The 12025-nt window shown below is 42.6% G+C and overlaps 1 protein-coding gene across 1 annotated transcript in view; it reads left to right on the forward strand.

Moving 5' to 3' along the window:
• Nucleotides 1–912: 912 nt before the first annotated feature.
• The window catches only part of FRMD6 (FERM domain containing 6), a 136465-nt gene continuing 125352 nt past the window's right edge, over nt 913–12025 (forward strand). The window contains exon 1 of the mRNA XM_054690358.1: nt 913–1041. The gene's annotated coding sequence lies outside the window, so the exon portion shown is untranslated. The remainder of the gene's footprint in view (nt 1042–12025) is intronic.

Below are 12025 nucleotides of genomic sequence, written 5' to 3' on the forward strand. Positions count from 1 at the left end.
TAGGTCAGATAGAAACGAAGAGTTATATGCAACATTTTCTGGGTTGGTAATTTTAGATATGATTTTTAATTTTATGAATTTTTTAAAGATTTATTTTATTTATGCATACAAGAGCTGGGGCACAGGCTAGAGATGCTGGGGGCAAGAGGACCCACCAGAAAGAGTGAGGAACAGAACAGGCAGACTGACCAAAATACACTGCTGAGGGGAGCAGCGGGCTAGCCAGGAGTGGTCTGCTGTGCCATGTCGGTTGCTTGCTGGTGGGCCGTGGATCGAACTCGCACTGCAGAGGCTGCGGATTGCCTCACAGTGCTCTGCTTAACCCCTTGTGCCACCAGGGAGGCCCCTAATTTTGTGAATTTTAAAAATTGGTCTTGTGGGCTTCCTGTCCCCTGGTCATTTATATATAAATGATTCATTTCACAAAAATGGTCTGAAGTACTACTTCCAAACACCAGTGTTCCATTGCTTTAAAGCAGCACCCTTAGAAAGAATACTTCTTTCTGAATCTCAGGCGGAATTATTTTTAGAGGCAGCATCATGTTGTAGTTGAATGAATGACCCTTCCTGTAATTGGTCTGTTGGGATGATTGGTTGTGGTCTCACATAATTACAGACCTGTGCCAATGGGCTAAGGGCCATCAGCTTGTTTCCAAGGCTCTAAATCAAGGGTATTTGGTTAATTGCTCACAGGTGTTTTCTTGTGCTTATGAATACATGCAGTCTATGAATTTTATACAACTTGGCAATCGGAAGGCCCGGACGGCTAAGGAGTTTCTTAGATTTACTCAGCTAATTAATCAGGCAGGTTAGGGATTGGATATTCTTGGAGGGAGCTAAGCACTTAAGCGTATGACTGAAGAGTAACCTCTACTTTTTAAGGAGAGGATAAGAGGAAAGCAAAAGGCAACAGAAGTGTACTGTAGCAAGCTGCTCCTCTAGAAGCTCAGGGCAGTCACCCAGCCTGGGTCGCCATTCTCTAGAGCTATCTTGATTCTGCAAAGAAACAGGGCTAGATTCTACAATCAAGTGGACTGTCAGGTATGAATTTTAATTTCTGAAGCTGTATATAAAATAAGACCAACTATTGATTTATTTTCTTGTGATTACTAATGATAGTTTTTGTTGGGGCAAGGATCTTGGAAAATGTGGAAATGTTGAAGTGTATCCCTATATTTGTTTAGAAATAAGTATGACATTATTCTGCAGCATATGAAATTCAAAAGAACATCCCAATAATTGCCTGTAAGGGCAGGACATGGACACGGTGCAGGTTTTCTGATCCCATGCAGACCGGGTAAAGGAGGCGTCAGAGTCCTCAGTAGTTTTGCAGGTTTTTTATTTGGGGTTCACCAGGCATATGGCAGGCAGGGGTGCTGGCTGGGGGGCTGGGAGGCTGGCAGGCCTCCCAGCCCCCAGCAAGTCTTCACTCTATCTGGGCTCTCTAGCGTTCATTCTGCTGCTTCTCGGCTTCTCTTGCGGCTTCTGCTTCGGCTTCTACTGCTGGTGCTGGTGCTGGTGGTGCTGCTGCTGCTGCTGCTGCTGCTGCTGCTGCTGCTGCTGCTGCTGCTGCTGCTGCTGCTGCTGCTGCTGCTTCTGGCGTCCCCGTGATGCCGCCCTTAAAAGCACAGTCTTAACTCAGCTGAATCCCATCTACCTATGCCCACACCCTATTCCAGGTGCCCGCCATCAGGCATGCATTCAGGACAAGGATCCATCATCTATCCTGATGGCGGAAGGGCAGAAAAGCCTGATATTTTCTTTACCCTACATTGCCCCAGGTAATTTCTCTAAAATTATTCATGAGAATAAAACTACCCAGATTTTATGAAATTACACTGGTTAAATGACATTCACTTACAGCCAGTTAGACCACCTATAGGGTACGTGAAATGATCAGGCTTTTATGCCACTGACCACTCTGGCTATCACCTGCAACTCTGAATGCAAGAAGCACTTGGGAGAGAGGGCCCGGGGCACCCATGCCTAATGGTGGATACCTCAAGGATGTTGTGGGCATGCGTAAGTTGGCACACCTGAGACTGGGGGCTAAGGATATAAGGGCGGGGTCACACAGACAGCGACAGTGGAATGGTTATGAGGGGACAAGTGACTAGACAGAGGCAGGATAACGAGAAAACACCAGAGAGAGCCCAAATAGAATGAAGATTTGGCGGGGGCTGGGAGGCTGGCCAGCCCCCGGCCCACCTGCCCATCCTGTGCATGCTTGCCACTAGACCACCTCATTCTGCCCAAGAACTTAGGTGGAAAATTATATTGCAATTCAGTTCAACTAACGTAGGTGAATGCCTACCCAAAAAGCCAGGTGTTGACACTAACAGAGATGAACATCACATGGTTCCTGACTCAAGGAGAGAAAAGCAAATAAAGAATGTCAGTTGAATGTGCTAAATGCTATATAAGAGTCTTGATCCAGCCAGGAAATCTGGGAAACCTTTGTGGTGTGTGTAGTAACTGAATTCAATTAGGAGCATTGGTATTGATAAAAGTTAATACAGCTAAGAAAGCATGATATTTAGAACAAAGCAGAGAGTGCACAGTGTAGGCTGAAGACAAAGAATTGACAAGCTTCAGGTATATCTTTTTAAAGATGGGGGAGACTTAATCTTGCTTGTAGTCTGAAGGCAAGTTCCAGTAGAGAGGAAGAGATTAGAAATACAGGCAGGTCTTGGAAGACTTGGACATAGAGGCCATAGTTTGAAATATTGTTCTAAAATAAAGACAGGTGTATTAACCCCCTTGGAAAGGAAGGACAAGAGTGTGTGTAGAAAAGCTTAGGGGTAGACAGGAAGTGGAGATGTTTATCCCTTTTATTTATTTATTTTTAAAGATTTATTTTATTTGTACAGAGCTGGGGCCAGATGCGCGGGTGGGTGAGAGGATTCACCAGAGACAGAGCGGGGAACAGAACAGGCAGACTAATGAAATACACTGCTGAGGGGAGCAGCGAGAGGTCTGCTCGCCATGTGGGTTGCTCCGAGGCCGGCGGAGCTCAAACTGGCACTGCAGAGGCTGCGAATAGCTTCACAGCGCTGTGCTAAACCACCTGTGCCACCAGGGAGGCCCTATCCCTTTTTAAAAAAAAAAAAGATTAACTTTTTAAATTTATTTATGCATACAAGAACTGGGGTGTAGGCCAGAGGTGTGGGGACTGAGAGAACTCACCAGAGAGAATGGGGAGCAGAACAGACAAATTGAGTGAAATCAACTGCTGAGGGGAGCAGTGGTCAAGACAAGAGAGGTCTGCTATGCCATGTGGGTCAGCTCCCTGGCCAGGGATGGAACTCATGCCGCAGTGGCTGACAATAGCCTGACAGCACTGAGACTTCAACCCCTGCCCCACCAGGGAGACTCCGAGATGTTTATCATTGGCTGTGCACTGGAATCATCTGCGAGCTTTAAAAATACATAGAATGCTTGGCTTCATGCTAGAAAATCTAACATATTTAGCCTAGGCCTTGGAGTTTTTTTGTTTTTAAAGTCCTATCGAGCCTCCCCGGTGGTGCAGCAGTTGAGCGCTGGGTTGCAAAGCTGCCCGCAGCCTCTGCGGCGCGGTTCGATCCCCAGCTGCTCCCTGGCCACCGGAGGAGGGTCCCACATGGCGCGCAGACCTCTCCTGCCGCCCGCTGCTCCCCTCAGCAGTGTACTTCGGTCCTTCTGCCTGCTCTGCTCCCCGCTCTGGCTCTGGTGAATTCTCTCACCCTCCTGCGCTTCTGACTGTACCCAGTGCTTGTATAAATAAATAAATAAATAAACCTTAAAATAAATAAATAAATAAAGTCCTGGCATGATTTGACTGGATTGCTAAGGTTAAGAACTATTGGCTCAGACAAGGATAAGGGGATTTAGGAAAGTAGTGAAGAGGTTTGGAACAACTGTTGAGAATGGAAAAGGAAGCTGAGGATGAGCAAAATCATTATGAGGTAACTTATAGACCAGGTGAGTCTTAAGACCATCAATTTATGAGAGCCCCAGTCAGCCAGGACTGAGTTCTTTCCCTCAGCAGCCGTGTTATACCAGCAACGGAGGTTGGTTGTGGAACCATTCCAGAGGAGGAGTTTACAGACAACTGAGGCATGAGAGAAAAGACAGGTCTTTTCCACGAAGTGTGGGCTGAGGTTGGAAGAAAATGAGGTAGGGAGTAGTTTAGTTTAATTCTATCATAATCCTAAATTTCTGCTGGTGCTATGCTTATTAACAGGAATTATGGACCCCAAAACAAAACCAAACAGACACCAAGTAAACAAACCACTGGGAGAAGCAAGGAGACCAGATACTTCACCATTTATATAACTAATTGCTGAATAACCCAGAGGTGACTGTACACACTCACTATAAATATGTTTGGCATGACATGTCAGGAACTCATTTCATGCCCATCCCTTTTTGAAAACCACCAATCATGTTCATGAAATAAAAACCAGGACATGGTTTATGATGGGTATGCCGTTCCCATTTGTCACAGAAAGCTTCTCCCAAATCACAGGAGTGCTGTGCGTTAGCCCCTATTTTCCACGGGGACAGGCAGAGTTGCTTGTTGCTCAGGCAGTGACCTATTATTGAACCGTTTTGCATGTACACAGTGAGTCATTGTCCTGGCAGAGTTCCCTGCTCTCCACACACATTTTTACCTTTGGAATGCTGGAACACTGACCTTGGGTATGATGGCCTCACAGGAAAGTGGCTCTATCAGAAGCTTTGGTACTAAATAACTAGGGGGAGTGAAAAGAGGGGAAGGGAAGGAAAGAGGAAGGGAAGGATATGGAAAGAGAAGGGGGAAAGCAGTGCAGGTGATAGAGAAGAAAGAACACAATGACAAGAGAAACCAGAAATCACCTACCTGCAGTGTTCCTTTATATGTAAACCTGCTGGGTACAGCTTGGTCAGCACTTCAGTGAGATGACTGGGTGGATAGGCACTTCTCATGTAAGAAACATTTATAATGGTACAGCTATAAGTTTGTGACCTTGGGCAAATACCGAACCTGTGTGTATAGCCATTTCCTTAAAAAAAAAAAAAAAAAGATCTACTTCACAGGACAATGACAGGGAAAATGAATTAATACAATTGAGACACTATTGGCATATTAGAGCAATAAATGTAGATAATGATAGTGATGGTGATGTAATGATGAGTATCAGTCAACTCTGAATTTGAGATTAACCCACCATTCCCAACTTAGTGCTCTTCTTTTTCCAAATTTTTTATTTATGCATGCATGTAAGAGCTGGGGTATAGGCCACAGGTGTGGGGAGGTGAGAGGATTCGCCAGAGACAGTGGGGAGCAGAACAGGCTGATCTACTGAAATACACTGCTGAGGGGAGCAGCGGGGGGAGACAGGAGAGGTCTGCTGTGCCATTTGGGTTGCTCCCTGGCCCAAGATTGAACTTCTGATGCACTGGCTGCCAATAGCTTGATAGTGCTGAGACCTAACCCCTTGCAACACCAGGGAGGCCCAGTTTTCTTCTTAATCCTATTTTATTATCTGTAAAAGAGGAATAATATCATTACAACACTCATGTACTTTAAAATAAAAATATGCCATGTACAAATGGATAATAAAGGTGGCCCATTTATTCACAAGTGCTTCTGGACATTTACTGTATGCCTGCATGGAGCCAGATCATAAGTGATGTCTGCCCTCATGGAACATAGAGTCTGCAAAAGTTAATTATATATACTAATATAATACTTTAATATATAATACTTAAATATACAAAAGCTCACATTAGTGAGTTTCAAAAGAAAAAGATAAATCTTATGTTTGAGATTAACAATAACTACATTAGTCTGGGTACAAAACTTTTCTGACGATTTACATGTTTTTTTAAGAATTGCCTGAGGAAGAAAAGAAACTACTAGCCAGTGTCTTGGGGGGCGAGAGTAGAAGGGAGAAGGAAGACATGTTCCAGATCATTTTACATACTAATTGAAGGGCAAAGACAGCTGGGGTTTAGGGAACCAAGGGGAAAGGGTTAGTCCTATGTTGAGGAATTTGGAATCAGAGTGCAGCTTGCCTGTGTTTGCGTCTTTAAAAGGCCACTCTGGTTGCTGTGAGCACAACAGATGGGAGAGAAGCAAGTGTGGAAGAGAGACCAGTTAGGAGGCTGTTGCTGGTGGTCCAGCAAAGAAATGATGGCGCCTTGGGAAGAATGGGAGAAATGGAGATGGGAGAAACGGGCAGAGTCAAAATATATTGTGCAAGTGAAATTGACAGGATGTGGTGACAGATCAAATGTTGAAGGGTAAGACTGAGAGATGTGGAGAATCACTCCCAGGTCTCTGGTCTGGTATGTGAAGGAGTTAGTGTAGCCACCAGGGGAAATGTGGAAACCTGTAGGAGGAACAGGTTTAAGTGGTGAAGATGATTGCTTATGATTTGTTTTCAGAGTCGTTTAATTGAAATGCAAATTATTTCAATCCATTACAGTCAGTAAATAATTATTATAACACAATTATGGTGTCTATTTTCTGAAGAAATGACAGTTTCATCTGATGTAGATATAAATAGATATATATCTATTTATATATATATATATATATTTAAAGATTTATTTATTTATTTATAGAAGCACTGGGTACAGTCAGAAGCGCGGGAGGGTGAGAGAATTCACCAGAGCCAGAGCTGGGAGCAGAGCAGGCAGAAGGACCGAAGTACAATGCTGAGGGGAGCAGCGGCAGGAGAGGTCTGCGCGCCATGTGGGCACCATGTGGGACCCTCCTCCAGTGGCCGGGGGGCAGCCGGGGATTGAACCTGTGCTGCAGAGGCTGCGGGCAGCTTCGCAACCCAGCGCTCAACCACTGTGCCAACAGGGAGGCCCGATATGCATCTATTATAAATTCATAAATGTATATAACATCTATTTAATACATAAAATAAAATTATAATACTAAGGAAGTCCAGATGATTCTTAAACTCCCTATGTTAAAAGATTTTAATATGATTGGCTGTGAAATATCATCAATCATCTGGTGCTTTAAAGCCTCCTTAACTTCTTTTTTTGCCATCATCTAAACTTAACTATAGAAATTATAGCTCTGTATACAAGGTAAAAATTTCTCATAACAGAAGTTCTGACTAAAACTACCTGTTCCTGATTCTGTGAAATGAATGGTCTTCTTGTATTAATGTTAAAACATCGATATTCATAGTATCTATATGAAAACTGAGAATAGGAAGAAGCAATTATATTAAATCAATGCACAGGAGGCCAGGGATCAACAAGTAATCAACTGATATGGTATCCTTTCCAAAGGCGTTATTGTGAGTGAATATTCATTAAATAATATGGTTAGATTTCTAGGTGTGATGAAGAAGGTGGAACAGGAGGAAGAAGAGGACAAGCAGGGTAAACAGAAAGGGGAAGAAAGGGAGAGAGAGCAGAAAAAGAGTAGGAGGGAGGAAAAGAGAAGAGAATGAAAAGAAAATCCTTACTTTCACTTCTTTTTTTTTTTTTTTTTTTTTTTTTTTTAAGATTTATTTATTGATTGATTGATTGATACATACATGCACTGGGTACAGTTAGAAGCGCGGGAGGGAGAGAGAATTCACCAGAGCCAGAGCGGGGAGCAGAGCAGGCAGAAGGACTGAAGTACACTGCTGAGGGGAGCAGCGGGCGGCAGGAGAGGTCTGCGCGCCATGTGGGACCCTCCTCCCGAGGCCGGGGAGCAGCCGGGGATTGAACCGGCGCTGCAGAGACTGCCGGCAGCTTCCCAACCCAGCGCTCAACCGCTGCGCCACCGGGGAGGCCCCTACTTTCACTTCTAATACAGCTGAGGCAATAGATAAAGAAAAGGTATCATTTAGAAGAGTTGTCATAATATGACAAGAATGATTTCTTCCTAAATACCCCATAAAACAAACATCCCTCCTCACAGAACCCTCCTTATTATTCTTCAAATGTCAGAGATATACAGGGAGTCAGAATATTCCAGACTTAGGGCAGAAAGATTTATAGCTTATGGGCAGTTTAGGACTGGTACTTAGGACACAGATCAGACCAAATGTTTGGGGTGCTGCTTACTGTCCAACAGCTGGTCCACTGTAGCTACAAATCTATGTCAGTTACTTTGCATATTTTTTTGCAATATCTGAACTATCCATGTGTTTTCTTTAGGATATGACATTCCCCCATGAAAGCAAGTTATAAGGTGAAAAGAAAGGTGAACTTAAGAAAAATAGACAAGGTCTTTGCTTATGACAACTGTATTCACTTTGTCACAGAAGACAAATAAGTATTTCCCCTGTAGACAATAGTGCTACTCATTCCCTTTCCACTTTCAGAGGTGACCTGCAAATTGCTGTATGATTGGGCAAGTTAATTCATCTTCAAGAATCCCAAGTCCCTTGCTTGTCAGCTATGAACTGACTGAACTGGGTGGTCTCTATGAGACCTTCCTGGTTCTTCAGTGGGAACTATGTGTTCAAACCCTGTGGGAACTGGCTTGACACTGTGGAACAAAGTCACATAAAACTGATCTCTACTCAACTTGTTCTGTGAATGCTACTTGTAAGTTGGCCTCAGAACATCTCCTTTAAAATTTACAACTGGTGAAATAAATCCATCAAGGGCAGCTAATTAGCACAAATCTAGTTGCCAGCAATGATTTATGAAGGAAATTCATTCTGTAAGGATAAAGAGAAATGATTCTCTTCAAACACAAGAGAAGTGCCTTCATTTGGCACTTGGTTGGGGATTGATGTCTAGATATGGGGGGAGATTTCCCTGAAAAATGTATGATTCCAAAGTGAAAATGGATTTAACAGGCCCTATGTCCTTCTATTTAGGACAGAGTCAGACTTTGCCAGTTAGACATTTGCCTGGACCCACTAAGCCAGCATTCTGAAGCCAGGCACAAAGAGACATCACCTCTTCACATCTAGGCATGTCACTCTTCCCAGCCTTTCTCTATTTTGCTGAGCAGTGACTGTCCAGCCCCAGCAGGATCTGGGAAAACAGGGTCAGGCAAAGACCAGGCCACTATTGCTCCTATGGGCATCAGCTATTTTCTATGGGTTCCACTGAACCAAGCTGACCACAACTGCTATAGCCCCCCACCATGCTCCAGACATTGTATTGGTTGCAAGCTGATACCAACCTAAGGGAGCTAGGCAGCGCACCCATATTAGTCTTCAAGTTTTGACTTTCCCAGAGGTAGTCCCAAGTAGGAAGTAGCAGATTTGGGGAGAAGCAGCATCCGGGGCCAGCTGAGTTGGCAGAGTTTGCTGATAGAATCAACTTTGCTGCAATGGGGCTTTCACATCACCACATTCCAGGTCTGAGGCATAATTACTTTAAACACAGAGTGGCATTTAACCACGCCACTGTTTATGTGCCCAAATCAGCACTAACAGGAAACTGCCTTTTAAACCTTAACTTTTTGATGTTACCTCAACATCACATGTGACTTTGGCAGAAAAATAAGCCTGGTTATTTGCGCCTGACATTATGACTCAAAGACTCTGAAGTGGTGTGTTAACCTGCCCATGAGGCGCTGTGTGTGTGTTGGGAGGGGTGGGGAGTTCTTCAGCTCACTTTTCTGCTGGTCTTTCTCTAATAGTGATGAATTGACCCCTGTGACACATTTACAGTCAGTAAACATTTACATTCAGATGCAATGTTCACCCAAAGGACCAGCACCCAGAGGTCGTTTTAACTAAGCCTGTATGTCCTGCTGTTCCACCCTGTAGATTATTCAAGAACATGGGTGGATCCTCATGAAAGCATAATCTACTGGATTAGATGTTATTATAGATTCTTACATCTCTAAATGAAAGCAGCCTTATATATCAGTGACTAATTTCTAAAAATTCTTATTTATATAATACCAAAGCAATGACTTTTGAAAAGATAAACATGCAATAGGAAACTTTCTTACCACCTTCTAGAAGTAGGTCAATGTGATTACCCTCTCTTTAAAGTAAGATGGGGAAACAGATTCTACCAGACCCAGCTGTTACAGAAAGACAATGAAGATGCTAAAGTTAGAACCAAAGCTTCTTATTTGGGTCCAACTTTATGTGGTCACAGAGGTTTAACATAAATAGGGGGACCATGTAATTTATCATGCAAACTGGGACTGCTTTTTTCAGAATGGAAAGGGAATTATTAAAATTTAAACAAGAATAACAGGCATAACTAGGACTTTCTGGAAAACCAAGGACATATATTTAGTTATTCTCTTGCAACTTTCTTCAGTCATACCACATCTGGCTGAACCATGTAGCCAATGAAGCATCTACTAAGGTCCCTTACTTGCATGAGTCTCTGTGAATGACAGGAGTGGCCAGGATTTGCAGGATGTTGTAGGTGTGGAGCAAAAACCATTCTGCAATTAAGAAACATTTCAGTGTAAGCATGACTGGTAACTTCCCTGAAGATATTTAAGGAGAAGCCCCAAATCTTCAAGCTTCAGTTACCTGTTGTGATTTATTTCCTAAATATTTGCTTTTGTACTTAGTTTTAGATACTTCATTTTTTAATTCTTTTTTTTAAAGAGCATCATTCTCTTTACCCTCTTAACTTCCCCTAAATTACACAAGCCTCAGGTTCCACACATTATGGTAGGGGTGCCTATTTAGGTGGGACAGCTTGTTTCAAGAAGTTGAGATCTGTATCACCCGATGGAGTATAATTCAGGCTATTTCTTCCCCTCAATATATCAATATTAATGAAATTAGTATAAAATGATTTCTAAGGCCAGATATAGAGAAGAAAATCAATCTTCTAGCTGGAACTAAGGGTCAAAGATGAAAGAAAAGTGGTAGCTGTAGTTTGGACTCAGCTATTGGTTAGAGGGAGAAATATAGAAGAAAATGGTTCATTGTATAATTATGAGCTTCAAGTTCTTTCATAGTAGGAACTGGTGGAGTTATTTCCTATTCTAGAGTTTCGTTCTGTGTCAGTCTCTAACCCAACTTTTGCTAATGTCCAATCCCCTATTTGCATACTGTCGTCTCATGTTCCAGAGTATTTGCTCCTGGTCCCAGTACCCTAAACATCCATCCAAAGCCAAGCCTTTGGGATCCTTCAATATAATTCATTCTCTGTACTGACTCATTGTAGCTTTGCCATTTTTCAAAAGATCCTGGATTTTCTTGAATATACAATGAAAATAAATAATACATGCTTCTCAAAAAAATAGGAGATCAAATTTTAAAATCAGTTGATCTTTACACAAATGTGAAGGATCTTTAGATGGATGAATGTGAGAAAGGAATAGGCATTTGCTAAAACAAAGCCACACAAAAATTATCTTGGTGGATTTCCTGTTCATACTTCAAGAAATGACATGAGATGTTCTTGTTTTGTCACTGACTGGATGCACTACAGATGCTCTCTCTCAAAGAGTTAATGAATTTGAAACCAATCTGCCATCCAGTTTTCTGACTGCCAATCAAGGCAGTCCTCTTAAATAGGCTCCTGAATTCTACGAGTCCAACACTCAAATTCATTAGTGTATGAAAACTAGATCCCTGGCTAGTGACTCTGAAAGCTCTAATTCTAAAAATCACTTAGTCTTCTTGCAGCCCTGTTACCTTTCACCATTTTTTAAAAGTCACACACATTCTCTTATGCTGTTTCCCCCACGGGAATGCCTCTTACCATCTTCTCCATCTGGACTCATCCTCCTTATGCCTCCAAGTACTCTCAAATATGAGTTTCCTGGAAGAACTTCCTGACCACTGCTGTCCTCCTTCCACCAACATAAGCACTTAGCTCCTGGCTGCATCACAGCACTCTATGCTATACCATCAAGTTCTACTGGCTTATCTGTCTCCTCCACTGAACTAAGAGCAATCTGTGTTTACTACACTGCAAGTCCTCACTTAACATTATCAATAGATTCTTGATTACTGCACGTTGAAGCAAAATGATGTATAAAGAAACCGTTTCTACCACAAGCTAATTGATATAAATAAGAGTTAAGTTCCAATAGAATATTTCTGGTCACAAAAACATAACCAAACTTCTAAATAAAGACCCCAAACACTTCTAATAT

The sequence above is a fragment of the Talpa occidentalis genome, unplaced genomic scaffold, assembly GCF_014898055.3.
Source record: "Talpa occidentalis isolate TD23 unplaced genomic scaffold, MPIMG_talOcc4v2.1 talOcc4.11, whole genome shotgun sequence".
NCBI lineage: Eukaryota > Metazoa > Chordata > Mammalia > Eulipotyphla > Talpidae > Talpa > Talpa occidentalis.